At 44.1% G+C, this 21,770-nt stretch overlaps 1 long non-coding RNA gene across 1 annotated transcript; it reads left to right on the top strand.

Moving 5' to 3' along the window:
* The first annotated feature begins 1,044 nt into the window (after positions 1-1,044).
* Positions 1,045-21,466, top strand: LOC120897166. Its single transcript, XR_005738503.1, has 3 exons — positions 1,045-2,040; positions 20,948-21,029; positions 21,157-21,466. It is a non-coding gene; the product is annotated as an uncharacterized LOC120897166 (long non-coding RNA).
* The last annotated feature ends 304 nt before the right edge of the window (positions 21,467-21,770 follow it).

Below are 21,770 nucleotides of genomic sequence, written 5' to 3'. Positions count from 1 at the left end.
TAGCCTTTAATAACAGCGTGTGTCTAAAAACTAAAAAAAAACACTTTTTTCTCATTATTTTAAAATTTGATGATTTTTTTAATCTCATTTTATCGATCGCACCATCGAGACAAGCAACAAAGATTAAGTATCTCTCGCACACACACCAGCAACGATACACCTTAAGCTCGTTCGATAATTTTAACGATGTCACATAAATTTTCCACCACATGGTGTCAAGTGTTTCCTTAGAACCGAAACCCATAGCGCATCGGATCCCACCTCCACTTCCTCTCAACATGCTAATTCGCACGGAACAGCTTTCCGTGCGGCATTGGGTTGCCGCACGTGGTTCCCCCAACCCACCAAACCCTCATCAAATTACGATAAAAAATGACAAAATAGCCCATTTAGGCCATATGATAAGGTGCGTACGTGTCATAAAAGTAAATCACATTACTTCCGGTGCGAAGCTGTCAGAGAGATACGACGGGGCGACCGCTTTTATCGCGCCACCATGCTGGATGTTCAACATAACCCATAATCTTTGCCCATAACGGGCTTTGAGATGGGCTCTGGATGCTTTTCGTTACCTTTTTTGTTGTTGTTGTTGGTTGGGGAGAGAGGGGGACACTGTAGGGTCAAAGATAACGAAGCACACCAAGGAACAAAGCTTCAGACATTCGATTGTGGCGTCTCCATATGTGTGTGCGAGTGTGTATGTGTATTCCAGAGTTCAGGTTCAAAGGACCAGTCAAAACATAAACACGCGCACGCGCTCGACCGTTTCTCCTGCGCCGGCAATACAGCTTTGCATGCACGTGCTTTCCGGTGGCGAGATCAGCCACCACTTGTAGGAAGCGCTACGCAAATTGATGAGCTCTATTAAACGTGGAGTTCATCCGAACGCTGCTACGAACGCCACGAGAACCGGAACCAGGAGCGAGAGAGTGATCAAGGCCCCACTCTCTGCTCTGGCGGCCGGTTGGGTTCATTCAAAGTTCACCGGAAAACTTCCACCGCCATCGGCCATCATGTTTCGCAACATCCGCCATCACACAGCAGAGCGCACGGACGGACACGAACCGCCGTATGGATCCGCGCGACGGTGTCACGCTGTGTGACGCAACCATTCGAGTTTGAGAAATAGCCCAGAACGGATGAGAGACGTTTGCTGCTGTGCTGGGATTGGCGTGCTGTTTTTTTGTTTGTTTGTTTGCCTCGCAGCACCAAAATTTTAACCTACACCCCGCGCCCGAACGGAACAGACGTGCCTGCCTGTTGGGTGGTTAAAGTGTGTGTGCGTGTGTGTGTGTGATAAACGTGACCTTTAAAAACCAAGTGCTTCAACATGTGAAGGACATCAACTCCGGTGCGGAGTGTGGAACGATCATGCCGTAGTCAATTCTTACGTTGAAGTGTCCTTCCAGAAGTTGGGTCAAAGTTCAGGACACACAAAAGTTCTTTCTCCCCGTTGGGAGGGCAAACCATCAACGTGATAAGAAGTGTGTGTGTGTGTGTGTGTGAGGGAGAGAAAAATTAAACACAGTGTCAAATTATCCATCAGACCCGGTTTTGCCTGCGTTTGCTTAAGCGGTGTTTGTTCACCCACCCTTCTTGACTCCACTCCCCCCTTGGCTGGAAGGTAAACGGGACAATGTTTATCTTTCTACTGTTTGCCTCGGACGGTTGCCGAAATGTGTGCCAAATATTCTCCCAACGGTTGGTGGCCCGGCTCCGCAAGCATCGACGCAAACGGGAGGATGGCAGCCCTTCCCCAACGTCAGTCCCTCCTTCGTCAGCATCATCACCACCACCACCATCACCACGCTGGACTGCCTGCCTAAGGACGTGGATCAAGTGTGTCTGTGCCGGGTCGTGTAGTGTCGCCGCCACCGCAACGACCACCTCGGAAGAGCATACGCGCGCAGGCGGCTGGGGCACGGTGGCCAAGCTGCTGTTCCACAAGCTCCTACACCAGGCGTGATAGCAGCGGCGCACAAAACATCCCGACTGGCCCAACCGCACCCTGCAAATGGAGGCAACTTTTCATAAAAGGCAGTAAGTTGACAATAACGTACCGCAAAAACCCCCCCGTCTCATCGGGGGTTGGGGGAAATAATTAAACCAAGAAGATTGGTTCTCGTGCCTCTTACCGAGTGCGCTTCTCTTCGCAGCGTGTTGTGTTTTTCTTGTGTATGCAAAAAAGCACACTCTGTATGTCTTCAAGTTGGTTCTTCGGGTGGGTTATCGACGCTAAAGTTCGCTTGAATTCAACTCTGATTGGAACGAAAAGCCACACACATCCTTCCATCCGCACGCCAGCCAGACACATGTGTTGTGACGGTTGTGTTCTCGCTCCGTTCTTCCTCGCGTTTGACGTTTCGGTTCGATGGCATGGTACGCGTGGGTTGCTTCGATTCCTTTTCAGTTGATTTTGAAGGTTATTGGCGATGGAGCCCGGGAGGATCAGCGGACCCGCTTCAATGATACTTCGAACTCACGTTAGATCTTTTCGTACGAAATGCTCAATAAGAATTCCAAGCGTACGTGTGTGTGTGTGTGTGTGTGTGTGTGTGTGTGTGTATGTTTGAATGTCTGATAGCACTGTCTGGGTAGTGTGTGTACGTTATTCAAATTGGATACTACCAAACAGATCCATACCCTCTGCTCTTCTTTACTCGTCGTTTGACGAGCGTTTCCTCCCTTTGAGTAGCGTGTCGTAAATAAATGAAGGCAGCAGAAGCACCTCTTATTTCTTTCTTCGACTCATTCGTTCGACAACGCGTGACACGTACATATACGTGCGACTCGGCGCTTTCGACTTCGTTCTGGTCCAATTTGTACAGAATGGGACGGTGAAGTACCGGTTAAGTTTAGAAATAATATTACTCTTGTGCATACAGCACAAACTCCCACAGACGCCGGTGTAGACACAGGACAGGGTCTGGGGTCTGCGAACATGCAAGATAAACTTTCTGATGACATTTTCCTACAAAGTAAAACACATCCACTCCACGCTCTTTTAGACTATGTATCCTCTGGTCGTATTCCAAACGCCGGACGGCGTTGTCGGTGTGGAAGAGATCCTAACGACATCCATTATCCCGTCAATATTTCACCTTGCTACAACACCTTGAGGGCCACAGTTTGAGCCTTTGCCCGGAGATTTTAATCACCAAAACGGCATCATTTTTCTGATTACTGTTATCTAAAATCATTTCCTGCCTTAGCCTTTTCGGCAGCAGCACTAGCAGCAGCAGCAGCAGCACAAACGGGCTAGTTGCCAAACACTGCTGGGCCAACTTTTCTCGCAGCGCTCGGAATGAAGTGCTGCAGCAATAACAATTTGCATAAAATCAATTTCGTTCTTCCAGGCCCGTGTCCCCCTTCCACTGGCAGGGATGCAAGTGCTAACGAAGAGCGTCTTATTGGGAAAGGAATGGAACGTCTCGTCGTTGGCTTCTTAGTGCCGTCGATCTGCTGCAGCACTGCACGATCGATCTGCAGCGTGGCGCGATGCGTTTTCTCTCACCTTTGCGTGTGTCATAGGGGGAAGGGGTCCCTATGCAGATGTTCGAGGAGAAGAACCGTTTTTTTTTGTTTAAATATGCAAACATGCTCAAGAACAACGACTTTGTATTACGGAGCGAGGAGAGAGAGAAAGAAAGGGATATGGAACAAAAAAGAAATGTGATTTATTAGATTTGAATGTAGAGTGAACGTAACGTCTCGAGTATAACGATGATGATGTGGAGGATGATCAGCAATACGCAATCGTGTTTGGAGTGTGCTCGCACGTGTACGCCTTGTCGTTCGTTGTCGGGTGCGACAGCAGATTGGCCTCATTTGCGAAAGTGCTTCCTCTGAGAGTACTTGTGATCCACACACACGCAAATACACACACACTACGGGTAAATAAGTTTAGAGATAACTTAATTTTTAGATTTTGAAAGGGGCACGGCGCCACTAAGTCGAAGGTTGGGAAGGCCTTCTAGCCCTAAAGCGGCATCCATTTGCTTCGATTAAGATTTAATAAGGTTGCTCTCAGCTGCTTACGGGTTGAAGCCAACGGGGCAATTCAGGGATTTTCAGGTAAAGTGGGAGGTTGACCTTTTTATTATAATGCATAAGCCCCTTTTGAGTGTCTTTGAAGAAAAATGTACATAAATGTAGTACATTAATTTTTAATGTTAGATATTATTAGATTTTATACTTAAATAAATCAATCGCCGTATCCCTGATTTAATTGTTCGGAAGTATGAACATGACATTACCAGGCTCAACACGTTATCGCTTCTCGTGGTGGCTCCCTCTATATGCTCTGACGCTTACTAACTATTCCTTCAACTCAAGGGGATTTTTGACATTCCTAAAAATCAAGCCAACAATCCAGACCATTGCTTTCGTTCTCATTAAACTCCTGTGCGTCCAAAACCATCCAGCACTAAATCAACGGTGCTACAAAAACGACGCTACAGCAAACAGTCGCTCCAATGGCCATCCATTCCCATTCACCAACCTCCAGCAGCTTCATTCGTTATGCACCGCAAGTGATCATTAATGGATTTAATTTCTTACTTCCCTGTCGGACTGCGAGCAACGGAGCCCCGGGGCCAAAGCGTGGCGTGAATGACACCCGAGAGAAACCATAGGGTGGCACAGAAAATAACTCCCTAACAACGACAAAATACGAAAAGAAAAACTGCCAACCGTGTCATTTACCTCCCTCCTGCTGTACCTTTGTGTTTGTGTGGCGTCCTGGTTTTTTTTTGTTTGCTGGCTTTCCCACCATTACGAATAATTAAACCGTCGGCATTGGGAGATGTGTTTGTGTGTGTCCGGTAAGATGGCACTTGGGAATAATTTTTCCTTCACGGTTCTCGCTTTCGCACTCGGCACATTCCCGTTGCGCCTGGGTCTGGTCCGCACCGGACCGTTTCGCAATCGTTACTTTCAATTGACATTTTTCTCATCTCATGCTGGTAATGTTGTTTTATTTTGTTTGCCTTTTTTCCTGTGCCTCCGGTTGGTACGGTTTGGAAGCGGACGAAAGCAAGCGGCACACAAAGTCGCTTCGTGCCATGTTTCTTTCACATCAAAAGGTTTGTGTTTTTGCTGGTCCTTTATTTTCTTGCACAAGCATCTGGTTGATTTGTTCTCACTTTTTGTCGTTGATGTTGAGGAAAAAATCTACCTTCGAGCTTGCCTTTTTAAATACTCAAGCTCAGACGGCTAACATTCCGATTCGTTGGGTGTTTTTTCCTCTGTTTTAGTAATTATTTGCTGCCCGCATAAAACCATTTCATTCCGTTATGACAAATTTGCACACAACAATCCTGTAGGAGAAATTATGTTCTGTGGAAAGCAAAACTTTTATTAATATTTTTTTCGGTTTGATTGAATTTCATTCCCATGTGGAGGTTGAAATAACGCACACGAAAACACATAAAAACACGTATGATTCTTCCAACACTCTCATCCATCATCATAAAGCAGCGAACGTATAAATCTCGCATCGACTTTCCCGACATGCAAAAAGGGAAGCAAAAAAGGGGTTTGAAAAAAAGAGGGAAGAAATCTAATTTTGAACTCCGTTGTTTTCACCTCCAACGGTGGAACCACCATCTACTCGGTACGATCCAGCAGACGAGGAACGCAAGCAATTACTAGCACTCCTGCAGTGGATCCGTCTTCGAGCTAACCCGCACTAACCGGCACCGGGCACCAGATGATGCAACAGTGATGTGATTTTCTTCATGCAGCGTTCACACACAACTTGCGGTTAGGTTCAGGCACCCCGCGATGGCGCAACAAAATCGAAAGATAACAAAGCGTTTCGCCCGACGTGGAGTTTTATTTGGTGAAGCCCGACCAACCCCGCTTGAATGGGTTTTATTTTTCCACCTTCTTCAAAACGAGCATATTTTCTCGTCAGTGCCACTACCCCACTACAAACGGGGAAAGGGGCGAAAAACGAACAACCATACTCTGCTGCGTGCATTTTCTTGAGAGCATCGTGGAAGACTTTGGCGCGCGCGCGCGTACGCAAAAACAAAAGCACACACGTCGCCTTCGCTCAGCTGTCAGGCGGGAAGAGACCAACCCGGAGACTCGTCGTCATCGTCCTGTGGCAGTCCGGGACGGGCGATGTTGTTTTGCTACGCCGCGACCAGCGCAGAGTAGGCGAATAGAGCCCGTAATTGAATTTCGCTACGCGACCGACCACGCAGCCAGCAGCCAGCACAGCGTACAACACCACACGCTGCCGTTCGTTTGGTCTGCCGCCGGTTGCCTCTTTCGCTTAGCTCTCGGCAGCCGCCGTGCCGTGGAGGTGTAATTATATTATCGATTCATAATTTTAATTTAAAGAAAATAAGAAGCTGTGGCTTATTTTTACAACCATCCCCACTCTAGTGGTGGTGTTGGGTGGTGTTTCTGTGAGTGGTTTCTGGTTGTTATTAACTGGTGTTCTGAGGTTGCTGCCCGATGCCCAGATGATGCTCGTTTAAGTTGAGTCTCTGCAAGTCACGATGGTGTTTAAAGAACGCCATTTCTTACATTAAAGTAAGCCAATTTGTACGTTTTTTTGAGAATATTTTGTGTAACAATGAAACATATTTTGTCTCAATAGGTTCCATTTGGAAGTGCAATTGAGGGCAAATATTTACAGGTTTGAAGTCGGATTTTTGGGGTCCAGTTCGATAGAAATGGACTTTTGAGGTAGAAATTATTACGTTTTGAATTAAAATTATTATTTTTTGGGTGGTATTTTACAACACATTAAAAAAATCCTGTGATTGCATACTTTCAGGCGCCTTAATTTCCTTAACTCAACTAACTGCTGTAATATCGATAACTTACCTTTTCTTATTAGAATATTGTATGCCAGCACGTTCAACATAATAAGTAAATATTACTGAACATTTTACTACAAAAATCGGCTATAAAATTGTACCATAACCTCAACAGTTGGTGACTTTACCGCCACTAACAGCTTGTGCCACTTAGCGAATGTCGCCTACAGGCACATTTTACTTCGAGTGATCACTTGGCTACTAATGAAGTGGCTTTCTGCTCAATTCCATTTCACCATGGCTACAAAATTGCCATTGAATGGTGGTCGTTCGGCACACCATCAACATCGTTCGGTAGCACCATTCTCTCTCTCTCTCATCTCTCTCATCTCTCTTTTTCTGTAGCAAATGAAGCTGAACGTTTGGCCAGCTCGAACGATCGATCGATCGATGGTGTTGGTCGGTTATTAATTTCACTATTTATCAGCTAATTGGTTCCAGAATGTTACGGGAACAGAAGCAGCTATGTGCATATGCGATAGAAAGGTGCAATTTAATAGAAATGTTATTATGTGAGCATTTCCTTTCACTGCTTATACACAGTGGCTCGGCAACCACTCACAACAATCCTTTAGTCATACGCCACTCATCCCTTATCAATGGATGACACACAAAATGTAATATGTGTGACACATGCCCCGCTTTATTAATATGACAAACTTCGAAGAAATCACTATCTTCCACCAGCGGGCATGATTGTCCCAACGCAATACGACGTTCCACTTTGGGGCTGGCTTTCTCACTCTTTCCGGAAAGAAAGTGGGCCGGAACATTACGTGCCGTGAAGGCGGATGCCATCACTAGGCACGCGGGAGGCGCGGGGAGAGGGTAATTAATTCCTGCACGAATGGATGGAAGCATCGTTTAATGGGCTAATTATATACCACTCATCGGAATGACTTGCAGCCGAATGGTTGATGGAGTTGGAGGAAGCAGCAGCAGCAAAAAAGGCCTTAATAGCGAAATCATTTATTTAATGCTCGTGGTGGATTAATGCAATGGCACTGAAGAAGGGGGTAGGGTTGGTTGGGGCGGACTTTCATTCGAGAAAGATGCGTAAGGAAACTGTGTACTTAAGGTTGCTATTATTGCTTGTTTTTTCATGGCAAATGAACATCCTAATTTGTTTTTAATTCACGATCATGTTGGTTTAGTACGTTCAGTTGATTGATGCAGGAACAAAGGCATGATCACCTTTTCTAACAAGCTTTTTTGCTCTGATTTGAATTTGAACAAACTACATCTAGAGGTCAATTCCAATAGTAAATCAATAACGTAGCAATAACAATGGTTGAACAAGGTTTACAAATAATCAGAAAAAAACATTAGTTTACTACATCATTAGTGTATTTTGAACCCATTCGAACAAAGCTCAATGTCATGTCGATATCAATATCCATACATTTCACACATACTTTACCACATTTCAGAATATCCACCCAAGCTTGAATGTCATACCGCCCAACCACGCTCGCCCAAAATGCCACGGCACGGGCCCGGGCGCACATGTGCAAATGAAAGGCAAACAAAATGAACCCAACAATTGTAATTTTCCTCGAACCAAAGCAAATTTAGGATGCCTATTTGCACATCCTCTCCCCTTTTGCGAGGGGATGATGATACGCCAGGGCAGAATAAAATGATGCATGCACGTTGGGCGATGTAACATGTAAAACAATCTACCCACAGCACGGCTCAGTCGAGGATGCTACTGCTGCTGCTACTGCAAAGTGGGTAGGCGAGGCCTTATTGTTCTCCGGTTACATTGTGCTCGGTAGCTCGTGCTCGTCTCAACCTGTACAGACAGCAAGAGCACCTCGGTTTTGATATGCTCGTGCTCGTGGTGTAGAATAAAAGATCCACAAAACCCCGCTCCCCGCTCAACTTCACCAAAGACGCTCTCCCAGTCCTCTCCCATTGTTGTTGTGAGATTGTTGTGTTTTAATACCCTATACTTACATCCGCGCATAGCCGACGGGCTTATCCGGCATGACAGCGGGCCAAACCCGGGGCCGTTTCGGGTGTGTGTAAGCTCCGGTAAAGATTAAAGATGTTATGTTTTATTATCCTGGCGTCGTCGTTCCTTATTATTATCCGCAAAAGGAAAAGGTGCACAAGGTGGCAACTGCTCGACCCGCTCGCTGGGTGGTGGTGTCTTATGCAGGGGATCACATATCCTTAAGAAAACTAGCCAAAGGCTATGAAGCTGTGGAAAGTTTCGGTTTTCCGGTCGTTTTCGCACCAGGCGCTCCTAGTTTCTCCGAAGCAGCCCAGGTATTCGAGTGGGTCGTGTTGTGCTGTGCACACCATAAGGCTATAAATTTAACACCAACCATATGTGTAGTCGGTATGGAATAAAATACAAGCATACAGGCACACACACAAACACACACATGAAAGCTAAACGGAGAACGTTCTTGGCTGGCACACGTGTAGAGCAAAACCCGGTTGAAGCACCCCCATTTTCCGGGTAGAAAAAGCACCTGATGTTGTTATTTATGCCTAAAAGATAGAGGCAGAGGAGAAAATAAATTGTAAAAAAACACACACACACACACACACCAGTTGCGAGTTGGCAAATTTTAACGAAACTCTCTAAGAATGGTGAGTGTGAGTTTGTGTGTACGGTAGGGCATGAGGTCTACATAATTTAACATTTCCCCCCCAATCATTTCACATGCGAGTGGCGCTATGATAGGCACTGCAAATAATGGCCAACCAATAGCGGCATATTTCTTTGGAAAAAATATCGAATTTCATACGCACGCACGCAAGTAAGCACGCTCGAACGTAGACGCACCAGGCGTCTCCATTGGGAGGAAATGCTAAACCAAGCGAGCTTTCTCCCAGGGTCACAAACGCACAAACGCATTTCACATCGAAACAAACAACCGTCAAAGAGAGAGAGAAAGAGGACAAATAATAATTTTCCTCTACATTAGCATATACATATCTCGACCGACACATACACACATTCGCTCATGCATTTGCGCGTTGAAAAAGCTCAATTTGCTCAGCCCATGGAAGGATGCTAAAATAGAAGGCGGTATTGAAATTTTATACCAAACCAAAGTAGGCTTGCTAGAGCAACGAAGTTTGCGCTGTCTTCAGCGCTGCGCTAAAAATACTTTAACTAGGCAACAACGCAAATGGTACCGAAAATAATCCCGCACCCTGGCCTAGACGGGCCACACGGGCTAACACAACCCCGTGAGAGTCTTCGGGTGCGGAAATCGGGTCAACTTTTCTGTCCTCTTTTTTGGTTTTAAAGGAAAGAAGTAACAACATTTCGGGGCCTTGTGATGATGGGATCAATATGGAAATGAAATGATGAGAGGATTCGCAGTAGGGAATATATAGGGGCAGGCACCCCGCGAGGAGGAGAAATGGGTCGGATGGGCAACAAATTTCTTACTTCAGTTGTCTTCCCTTCGGGGTGCGGAGTTTTTTGCTTTTCGTTTGGGTGTAAGTAAGTGGGTCTGGGATGTAGAATGGAAGAAAATGGTGGAGAGCAAAATTTAAACAACAAAATACAAATTGCACTCCCACTGCCCCAGCTTGGAAAACACCCGGGAAAGCGTGGGGAAAGAAACATTTGCTTTAATCCATTCACATCCACTTTGTTTCTTTCCGGTGGTGTTTTTTGTCCCAGTTCGTACAGGGTGCAGAGAAAGTTAGATTTTATTTTGTTTGGATTTTTTTTATTTTTTTAAAATTCCTTTAGTAAATGTGTATCAAACTGAAAATAGACTAATAATCTACAGGGTTCAATTTTTTAAAATAAAATTTTGAGTAAATTAGAAAAACAGTCCCAAAACAGATGAAAAATACCACAACAGGATTTTAGTTTAATTATCAGAATCTCCATTAAGATTCTTGTTAGACTATATACATTGATCAACACCGTTTTCCAATGTATCACCCTGTCGCTCTCGGTCTCTGCTCAAACGACGAACGAATGCTCTTAAAGCAACGGTCCTAAAAATGCTCTCAGGATGCTGATAAACGCTACGGACCAGGAAGAAAAACTTTATCCCTTTTTCCCACAGCCTATCCTTTGCCGGTAAAACTTTGCAATTAGGTTACGTCCTCGAGAAACGTCCAAGCCGCGCGCTGCTCTGACGCTTGTGACGGACTGGTTAAACGAGAACGTGCATATTAACGCACCAGTAACGCACCGGTACAGCAGAAGATTCCGCAGAACCCAATAAGAATAGGCGTAAGGTGCCTTTTGTGTCCTCAATCTCGATCTCGCCGTGCAAGGTAGGAGAAGCGAAGTGGAGACATGTTTGAGAGCGCTGCAGAAAGCGGAAAGTTTATCGGTTTCGATCGAGATAGTGGTGGTTTTGTACTACGATAGGATGTACCCACAACAACCGGGGGTAGTTGTAAAGTTTGACGATGGTGAAACTTTCTCGCCAACTGTCGCTGTTTCGCCGCTTAAATGCGGCCCGGTCTCATTGAAGCAGTGCGGCTCGGCCTACGGGAAATTAGTCATCTTGCTTGGGCCCGAGTCAAGTTTTGCCAATCTCCCATCAATGATTACACCGCACCGCCTAATGCTCGCAGGCGGAGGCGGCCGAAGTCGGAAAAGTCGACCCAAAAGTCGGCCGGATGGAACGGATCTGCACAGCAACAGGCGGTTCGGGCCAGAATGAAGTGTAAAGTGATGTTTAGCAGGCCACCACGATGTTACGCGATGATGATGGTTTTATTTGCCCATTTTCGGGCCACGAGTTTCGGCGTACTGGCCGCGCTGTTTGCTGGAGGGTTTTGCTAATGAACGACCGGGCGCCTCCATGGGTGGACGAAAATCGTTCTTCTTACACGAGCCGCTTTATTGAATGGTTGTGTTAATGCGTTGGTTTGGCAGCGTTTCGCTCGAAAGTTGGCTGATTGATGAGGCTTGTAGTTGTGCTGGTAGCTTATTTTATTAGCTATTTAATGCATCGGTTTCGAATGAACTGTGCTTGGAAGCTTCCTAGATTATTATGTGTGAAGGATGTGGATTATGCTGGCGTCAAACGCACCAATGAAGAAGTTATTGCTTTTAGATTGAATTAGAAGATTAAAATTCCGATGCTATAAAGCAATCGCGTCGAGACAGACTATTCGGAGAATGAATGTAATATGTTCATAGCAAGAGCTCTACCGATCTCGCTTTCATCACATTCCGTGTGACGATCCAAAGAAAGAGATTTTTCAAGCAATGGAATTTCTTTTCGAATACACAGCCCCAAAACAACCATCAATAAACATTGAAAAAGTGTTGCTTACATTGCCCACAAAATGCATAAAAGAAATGGGAAGGTTTTTTTTTTCTGTACAAACACTTTTGAACCATTTTGCAACAAAACACTTTCCAAATGCAATCGTAAAGTACGGTGGTCCAGAAGACCATTTCTTCCTGCACCGAGCGCCGAGAACGACACCCGAAGCCGCGCCATTTGCGCCCCGTTTAACCACTCGGCTGCACCGCTCGGCTGTGCTTGGTTGCTCCGGACGAGTTTTCAGGCTCGGTTAACCAAGCTTCGTTCGTTACTGCTATTGGCAGTGCTGCCACCGCCGCTGCTGCTGGTCGTTTGGCCATAAAATTTCGGTATTTTTCCACCATCCACCCGCTTCCCCGCACAATTGCAGGAATAATCAAAATGGTTATTTTATGCTATCAAGCAAAAGTTGAATATTTCAGCTGCAAACGGTTACGGCGGAATTTTCTCGCTACTTGCACTCGCTGCAAACACAGACACACACACCATCAACACCAAATTGCAACTGCAGCTGGGTCGCGTGAACCGAGAGAGGGAGAGGTGAAGTGAAGAGTGTTTTTCCAAATCGGGCATCGTACCGGCAGCCACCCAATGGTCACCACTTTCCATTTTGGCCATTCAACGAACAAACTCTGCAAGACAGTTTCATACTTGGGGGGAAAAAGCAGGGCAAAATATAGCACAAAACAATCGACACAATCGGGGGCGAGCTTTATGGAAAAATAAGCGGTAGGGTGGAAATGATTTGAAAATGGGCCCTTTCGCTCCGCCGAACGATTTAATCAAACTTTTGTACAAACAAGTGTGACTGGTTTTAATTAAAAATACATTTTCAATTACTTTCGTGTACAGGAGCTTTGCGAAGCATTTGCCATTTGCTACATACACACAATACTTGTCAGCACACATAGCTGATGATTGGATGAGCGAGTGATAGGAATAGATGAAAACAAGGGGAGGACAGGGCAGAGATTGTGTTGATTTTGTTGATTAAGCAAAGTGCTGCTGATGCTGATTATTGATTCATTAAATGGGTTAGTTTTCAATATAAGAGAACAATATCATAGATCATATAAGAAATCAATGAGAATTGCTATTAGTAATTAATTGATGTAGGTATTAGTTCATATGAACTTTTTGAGCCCATACCGGGTGTTTTGTGAAGTCGTTTGCTGGGTAACTGCATAACATGGAAAACATGAAATACATGTTTTTGCATATATGTCAATTTACTCATTGACAACAACATGTAACGGCAACATTTTCCAAAGATACTTCATGGTACAGTTTCCGGGAGCGAAGGACAAGGACCTAAAAAAAACACACACACACAAATCATTTCATGGTCTGGCCAACCAAATAAATAAAAACATCATAATGACATCTGCAACGATTCTTTGAAATATTGCTTTTCTTAACTTTCTCGTGCTTCATTTAATTTCCAACGAAAGGCGGCACCCAACCAGAAACAGCGAGGGAAATGAGGAGCAAAATATTATCGAAAACGATGATGAAGACGATGATGATGAGCGTCATCCATCTTGCGCAAACTACCGCCACAGTACCTTGTGGCCGGAGCGCACGGTTGGCGGTTTGGTGGCGGTGGGTTTAACTTTTGTATTGATTTATACTATTTATTAAAGCTATCGCATACAGTGCGCGGGGCACGCCCAACACGATGTGTCGTACTTGATTGAGGTGCACAACCACAGCGTCCAAACTTTGGTGAGCTGTAGGGAATGATTTATTTGACTTGCCAGACGACCCATTGTGTTGTTGGGAGCGCGCGGGAGCGGAAGTTTCGGAGCGATGGGAGTTAAAACGGTGCCTCCCGGTCCTTCCGAAATCACAAATATCTCGGACGGCAGATAATCAGATAATACGAAACACTCGTCAATCAATGGAACATGACTCGACTTCTTTACCCATCGCGGGTTTGATAAATCGGTACCAATTTTCGGGCGGCATTGTTTCGAATTCGAGCGCGGGAGACTCAATTACTGTCGATCAATGGGCCGCGCGGCTCACATTTCGTGCTCCGGCAAGTAAAATAAGCAATGATTGAGTGGCCATATAGTGTGTCTATGTGTGTGTATATAGAGAGAGAGAGGAAATACCTCCAAAAATTGAGCATCAATCAAAGAAATGGAATAATGATGATTGAAATTCTCCGTCGGCAATTGGAATGCTATTTAATCAATTTTTTGTCACAAAATGAAGTAAAAAATGTTAAGTTTGCAATGGAAAAGCGTTATTATAGGAAAAAGAACCCGGGCCACTTTATTTCATTGCACGCGAGTAACATTATACGATCCCACTGCGACACGTGCAGGTCGTTTGCTACGGTCACCTTGCACCACGGCTTTGATAACGTCTTACCTTTCCCATAAGCTAGCATAATATGTTCTTCTGTTATTTAATTCCTTTTCATTTTGTCCCTTTTTATCGTTTCTTTGAAAGCAAAAAAAGGAAACCCCTCCAACGCGCACCTCAAAGCATTGAAAGTTTGAATATTCATTTGCAACAAAAATTGGTTACCTTTTTTCGCGTGCACTTCGTTGTGTTTCGTTTCATCGTAAGAGTATAGAGGGTAGCAAAATGTATCAGCAAAAAAAACAAGAATACAGAAAGGGAACGATGTTAATGGAAAAGAATCGCCAAACAACGCTAAGATGGGATGCCCGTCTTATCAAACGTGCTCAAGAAGAAGTCCATGCAGCACAAACTTACGGGCATCGTTCGCTCACGCTGGGTGGTGAATATTTTACGCTTTGCTCCCGTATTTCATACTTTCTTTTTGCCCCCAGTTCCAGCCATCCAGATCAGTGCAGGACGCGCTGCAGGACGCACAAAGTCCGGCACAAACGAAGTTCCGTTCGACGTTTATGAGTTGTTAGACAATTCAGTGGGAGGGAGGGAAAGGAGCAAGTGTGATGAGTGAATTGGAAAGTAGCCGGTGTGATGGAATTTGCTGCAAGTGTTTTTCCATCTGTTAATCCATCACGGCAAAGTTTCGTTTGCCAGCCAGACCAATGGGTAATGGGAAAGGATCTTTCTCCCGGCGTGTTGGTGCTTTTAAAGTTGAAAAGTTTTCGTTTTGCCGAGCTGTAGTTCGTTGGAAGACGGTGGTAATCAATGTAGATGGTGATGAAAGTATTCATTCACGTGTCCACGTTCGCTCAGTTGAAAGGTAAAAATATGTCCTGTTGAAAGATGGTATGAATTGGAATCGTATAGCTGGACAATCTTAAGGTTTTCCAATTGAGAAACAACACTAATGTACATTCAACCTTTATTTGTTTTATACTAGGAATGTAATGGTTGCAAGGTTAAGAACATTCAAAGCGTTTAATACATTTTACTAACTATCATCTAATTATACCTATAAAACAGCAAATAAAATACAGCTTAAAACACATTGGTACGTTCTAAAACGGGTTCTTCTATTTCAAATAAAACTTGAAATTGACGAGATGCTCGTCAAACAGCAAACAAAATTAAACGTCCAAACACGCGACGCACTATCGCGTTCAATAAATCACTCCAACGCGTACATCTTCTGCACCGAGCCCAAGTCGTACTTTCACCCAAAGCGCACCATAACCGTGTAGATTATTAGAGGATTTAATTTTCATTAGAAGCCGTCCGCGGACGTACGGCAGCGGTCGGGTAAATGTTTACAGTACGTGACGCCGCTACCCGGCGTCATCCAGCCGTTTGATTTTGCCCAAAATGCAACGCCCAAAAGAATAAATACTCGAAATACCGGGAATGCATCCACGGTTCAAAATGCCAACCCCGTTCGTCTACTCGAGCCGATAGGAATGTGTGCTGCACGAGCAATTCGAAGCGACGAGGCACATCAAACGACAAAAAAGGTATGGCTAATGTGTGTGTGTGTGTGTGTGTGTGTGTGTGTGTGTGTTGCCACATGCTCATAACCGGACGGGCACCGATGGCACTGATGGTACACGTTGCATTTCGATCACGATGCGACGCAATCCATCCGCAGGCTTGCGGAAAACTGTCCTTGTTACGCGTTCCCGTCCGACAGGGCCTTTCCCTCTGCGTAGTGTGAGCGGCAAATTTGGAAAACCCGAGGTCGGCAAATTAGGTCCCGGGCATGATTGATGGTGACCGTTTGCGGTACAGTGTCCAGCCCAGCGGCACCTTGCGCACGGGCCATCGCTTGCTGTGCCTGTCTGCAAGCATCGACTGATGAAGATTGATTACTTCAGTCTACCATTCGGACGAGCGGATGAGTTTTGATGTTGCAACATTAGCACTCGGCCCCGGGGGATGGGCAGTTATTGCGCACACACACACACTTTTTGATGGAATGACTTTGATATTTTGTAGCGTTTTGGTAACAACAGTGTCTTGGTTGGGTAAGGCTAGACACATCCTTAATGGAAACACTCCGTCTATCAATCGTGCTGTATTTCCCTTCCAAACATCAGCTTCATTCAATCAACTCAAAACAACTTTAACATTATCAACTTACCTCTTTTCTACTGTAATGCCACACCTTCTTGCCCTGTCGAAGGTAATTGTATTGACGCAACGTCGTCGCAACCGCAAGTAGAGTGCGCTTCTTTTATTTGCCTGTTTTTTCCCATGTTTCCTTTCGACACGATGACGAAAACCGGCAGACGATGACTGCAAGGCAGCGTCAAATTTGGAAAATGCAATTGAATTTGAGCGGTAAAGTGAATGGGTATGTGTTTGCGTTTGTTGCTTCTTAAGGACGCAGCAGGAGGGGGGGGGGGGGTAAGGGGGTGTGCTAGGTAACAGATAGATCGATCTGAACCGCATATTGACGGGGTTAGGGTAAAGGGCCCGGCGTGATACAGGGACGGAAGGAAATTGGCAAATTGATTGAAGAAGGTGAATCGCTAACGTGATTGAGAAAGGTGAGCTTGTGTGAGTGATTTTTTTATTGTTATTTTGGGAAAGATGTTGATGTATTTATAGGAATTCTATTCTTTATTTATTGTTTTAAAATGAAGTTATTTTCACTATTTTACTTGTTCACTCTTGTTTTGAGTATTATATTATTTTTTTAAACATTTATTTAAATCGTTCAAAGATTGTCTTGTTGTTATATTTTTTCCTCTTTTCTCTTTTCATGTTTAACATATTAATCCGTACTTATAAACTTTTTTGTTTATTTTCTATTTTATACTTACTTGCAATCTTTTTTCTCCTTTTTTGTTCGTTGTTTGTGACTGTTGTACCTTAACCAAGACAAATTATCGACCCAATATTTTAATTAATGTGTGTGTGTGTGTGAAACACTACTAAGGCATCATCTTTGTTGAATATTTCCTAAAAAAAGCCTTACAATTCGGTTTTGCGATCCATGAAATGCACACCAAAGCCTTCCAACCACAGCAAAAAATAAACTTTCACAGCAAAATACGCCACATGACGCTGGTTGCAAAACGCATATCCCACATAGCACTTGATCACACAAAAAGAAACCATCCCACACACCTTCCCAAAAGAAAGCAGACAAACAACGAAATCTCCCCCCAGTAAGGGTATGAAAACTTTTGCTTTCTTTATTTCCGTGTACGGCTCCACCACCACCGAAACGGATTTAAGTTTCGAAGGCGTGCGCTTTATTGGATGAAAAAACTTTTCCACTCTGGGCCTCCGTCCACCTTGGCCACGAGTGTCGGTGGTACCGAGGTGATTAATTTTTGTTTGTTTGATTTCCTATCCAACAGGCTACCGACCAGGCTAGAGCTTTACGCAACGCTTGGAATGAGCGTTCCTCTGGTTGCTAGTTTGTTGTTGGGTTTTCGTCTCACACGAAGAAAATAAACAGCATACTGTACGATCATCTACCACGAAATGGTGAAATGGGCGATGGCGCAAAGCCTTAAAATGCCTTCTTGGAAGGTGTATCGAGCAGGTTCCTTTGCTCCGCACCAGAAATGAGATAAATTCGCAGGACAGACACACACACATAAATGCGCCCAAAGTAAGGTTTGATTATCCGTAACGAACGAAGCTGACGTGCGAAGGCCAAACAATATTCCAAGACAATAAAAAAGGGCATCCAAAGTGTGCTACAACAATTCGCCGTCAGAGACAGCGAGCAAAACAAGCAAGCGAAAAAATGGTTCTACTCTGCCCCTAAGAGATAGTGACACAGACCCTTATTAGCTGCCATAAAATCGTTTTATATATGTATTTGGAGAAAAAAAAAAACATACGCAAAGCTTCGGTTACTGTCTGTTGCGATACTGTTCCATGCCAAGCGTTGCATGGCGTCGTGGTTCTTGTTTGTTTACGATGCTGTAATGCTCCGGTCCGGGTGTTTTGTTTCTTTCGTTTTTTTTTTGCTGTCCCACCTGGGGGCGTTATTACGCTGATAAAGAGATCCTGCCTAATTGATATGTTGACAGTGAAATAAGCCCAGCCTGCACTCGGGGGCCCGCCTTTGATGATATGCAATTAAGGGCGTTCGACGAAGTAGGTGAGTGTTTCATTAATAAATTGCTACGTTGCGATAGCGTTCGTGCGGTGTAACTCTTGCATTACACCACCATTAATTGGCAGTGGTGTAGGTTCGTTGAAACAATCCTGTTCATTTTGTAGATACTATCTTTAAGAGTAAAATGCTGATTTGCTATTAAAATTAATTTGCGTTTACAGGGTTTCCGCAGGATTTACTGGTCAGTTCCCATGATTTTTTGATCGTATCCAATAGATTTTTGGTTCGTTCCCATAATTTATTGGTATTTTCCCATTGGATATCAATACAATTGGACTAACAAAATCGTTCCCATAATGTAATGGTATTTTCCCATTGGATATGAATACAATTGGACTAGAAAAATCTGGGAAACGGCCAAAAAATCGTGGGAACACACCAAAAAAATATGGGAACCCACCAAAAATTGATGGGAACCAACCAATCGTGGGAAACCCTGTATAACAGAGCTTGGCACATCGGATTGTACAATTATTAAATCACAAAAGCTTTCCTCCCGCTCATGTATCCTAATTGAACAGCAATTAAATACTGCAGAGGGCTACACAATGAAGGGTTGAGGCTGTATTAGAGTATGATGGGGAAGAATGAAAACAAATATTCCTCTATCGTAACTTTCGCATCGATCAAAGGCACGAAAACATGAAATTCAATGTAAAGCAATACACACAACCAACAAAAAACATTTAAATATATGAATCTGGCAACAACAATTGATTGAAATTCAATCTTTTTGAGTTATAGACATCCATAACAAAAGCAACACATAAATTATTGCCGCATTTGTTTGCTATTTTAATCTACGGGAACGTGAAAAGATATCTTTATTTGCACCCGATACCAACAGAATCATCCAACGTTGACGTAATTCTCGGAAAATCAATCTGGAAATATTGTTAACATTAAAAAAATTTCATGAAATTATACCCCCATCCAACTCGCAATAAAAACTTTTTGTGCTAGTATTTACAATTACCGCGAAAACCCAACGGCCTGCATTCGGTCTCGCGTATTATATTACATTGTTCCATCATAAATCGTAGCGCATTTTTATACTCCTCCTGGTAATTTCATTCCTTTTGCACATCTCACCCATTCGTATTATTTCCGATTCTGCGCTGGGGTGAAATTTACACTGAATTATACCATCCATTCTCCAACCGCTTTCGGGATATGCTGCAAATAAAGCTGTTCATTATGGTCGCGCGGGTGCGCGCTTAAAAACGTGGTGCCTACGTTCTGTGGTTATGTTGCGAAACAGTTCCACGCACCACTCGTACAATTTTGCGCTACCACTAGTTGGCTTCATTTGGCGATGTTAAAATCAGATACGATGCCCCCCTTTTTTGGTGGCATACAGGATCCGGTACGTTAAGCGTTAAGCCACTTGCCCCAACCAACCCGTGCGGCATTCCCAAAAACCCAGGCTTTCCACTTCAAGTAACGCACCGCACCAAGTTGTCGGACGTTGTCGATTTTGCTGCGGGCATTTGGAAAAGCCTACCCACGGGAATGGGGCCAGCGAGAGAAAGGGTTGTTAAAAAGTAGATACAATTATCGTGGCAGATTATTATGGAACCTTTCGCTTCACGGCGCACCGGATTTCATGGGGTTTATCCGAATGGAAGCTCTTTGCTCTTTGTGTGTGTCTCTCTTTCTCTTGCTCAGGGGAAATGAATTTCAATGATGATGGTGATCTGCTGGCACAGGTAAGCTGGCAAAGAGTGGCTCACCAAGCTGAAGTGAAAAACAAAAACCTCCTCCATAGCGCCATCAACCGTTTCCCCCCATCAGTGGCATCCAATTGTAGCACGCTCGGTTAATATGCACACACTGGTTGCGAGTTTTCCTGCTGCGGCCTGGAATTACCCAGGACAGACGTTTCGTTTCCCTACTTTCCTACTCCAGCTCCAGCTCATTTCTTCCTACTGGGAGGGGAAATAAATGCTAATGGCAATGAAAATAGCCAACAGGCAGCCAAAAGTCTATAGGGAATGGGATCATTCCCCCTTGGAAAGCCTAGGCCCGCGCGGACTGAACGAATGTATGGAACGTACCTGCTAATGAACGGTATTCGAAAAACATCACCCGGAAAGCCTTGAACGGGGACGTTTTGATGGTCTGACTAAAACCGAGGCTAACACGATATGGAACATTAAGCAATGTCTGCGTCAAACGAAAATATCCGTTGGGCGTTGTGATTTACTGGGATGCGATTTGTTGTTGAAATGTTGTCGTTTTGAAGTAGACAGGTTTTGATTAACGATGCTTTCCCTCTCTCTCTCTCTCTCTCTCTCTCTCTCTCTCTCTCTCTCTCTCTCTCTCTCTTTCTACAGGTGATGAGGCTATGTACGATGGGGAATGTTACCCCCACAGGAGGAGTAAATTTGATGCAGTATGGCGCCCACAGCATTATAGGTATGTTTAAAATGACGGTTTTAATTCGTTTATTATTTTCTTTCCCCTTAATACTACGAGCTTTCCAATATGACTTCTTTTCTTTCACATTATTTCTTCTCGTCATGCGGCTGCACGTTTTGGATAGTGGAAAGGTGGACAATTTGAAACTAGACACAACTCGTTACGCTACTTTTCCGCTTTTCTTTCCATCATCGTAGTATGTACTACTGTGCTCAACTTCTTTGACTACTTCTATGGCCAAACAAGCGAGGTGGATTTAACAAAAAAACCCTGTGGTTGAAGTTTTAAAGTGTTGTAAGAACGCATAAACGTTTTGTTCTTCGCTAGTAGCAAAAAAAAACACACAAGTTTAATAGAATGTATAAAATGTATGGCAGAGGGAAAGTGATGAATAAAGCGATGAAAATAATAATGTTTCCATTAGCATAGTTAAAGGTGAGGGATGGATTTACTGAACTTAGAGAATATCCGAAAAGCAGTATGCTGATATCTAATTGGTATAAATATTTTTATATGAAATGTGTTCAAAGTCGTTAAAGTCATACAATCAATCTGTTCTAAACCGAAAGAAAAATGCCCTCTACTCAGTAGAATTGTTATGCTTTAAATCAACCACATTCTTTGATTGAAAGAACCAAGAAAAGAAACAGTGAAAAACATATCGCAACAGCATCCATGCATCCGTCACAGCTGTTACAACGGAGCACAAGTAGAACAAGGCTGTTTGTACCAAGTACT

The sequence above is a fragment of the Anopheles arabiensis genome, chromosome 2, assembly GCF_016920715.1.
Source record: "Anopheles arabiensis isolate DONGOLA chromosome 2, AaraD3, whole genome shotgun sequence".
NCBI classification, from domain to species: domain Eukaryota; kingdom Metazoa; phylum Arthropoda; class Insecta; order Diptera; family Culicidae; genus Anopheles; species Anopheles arabiensis.
Note: the sequence above shows the minus strand (reverse complement) of the source record. Positions and strands in the feature narration are given on the sequence as shown.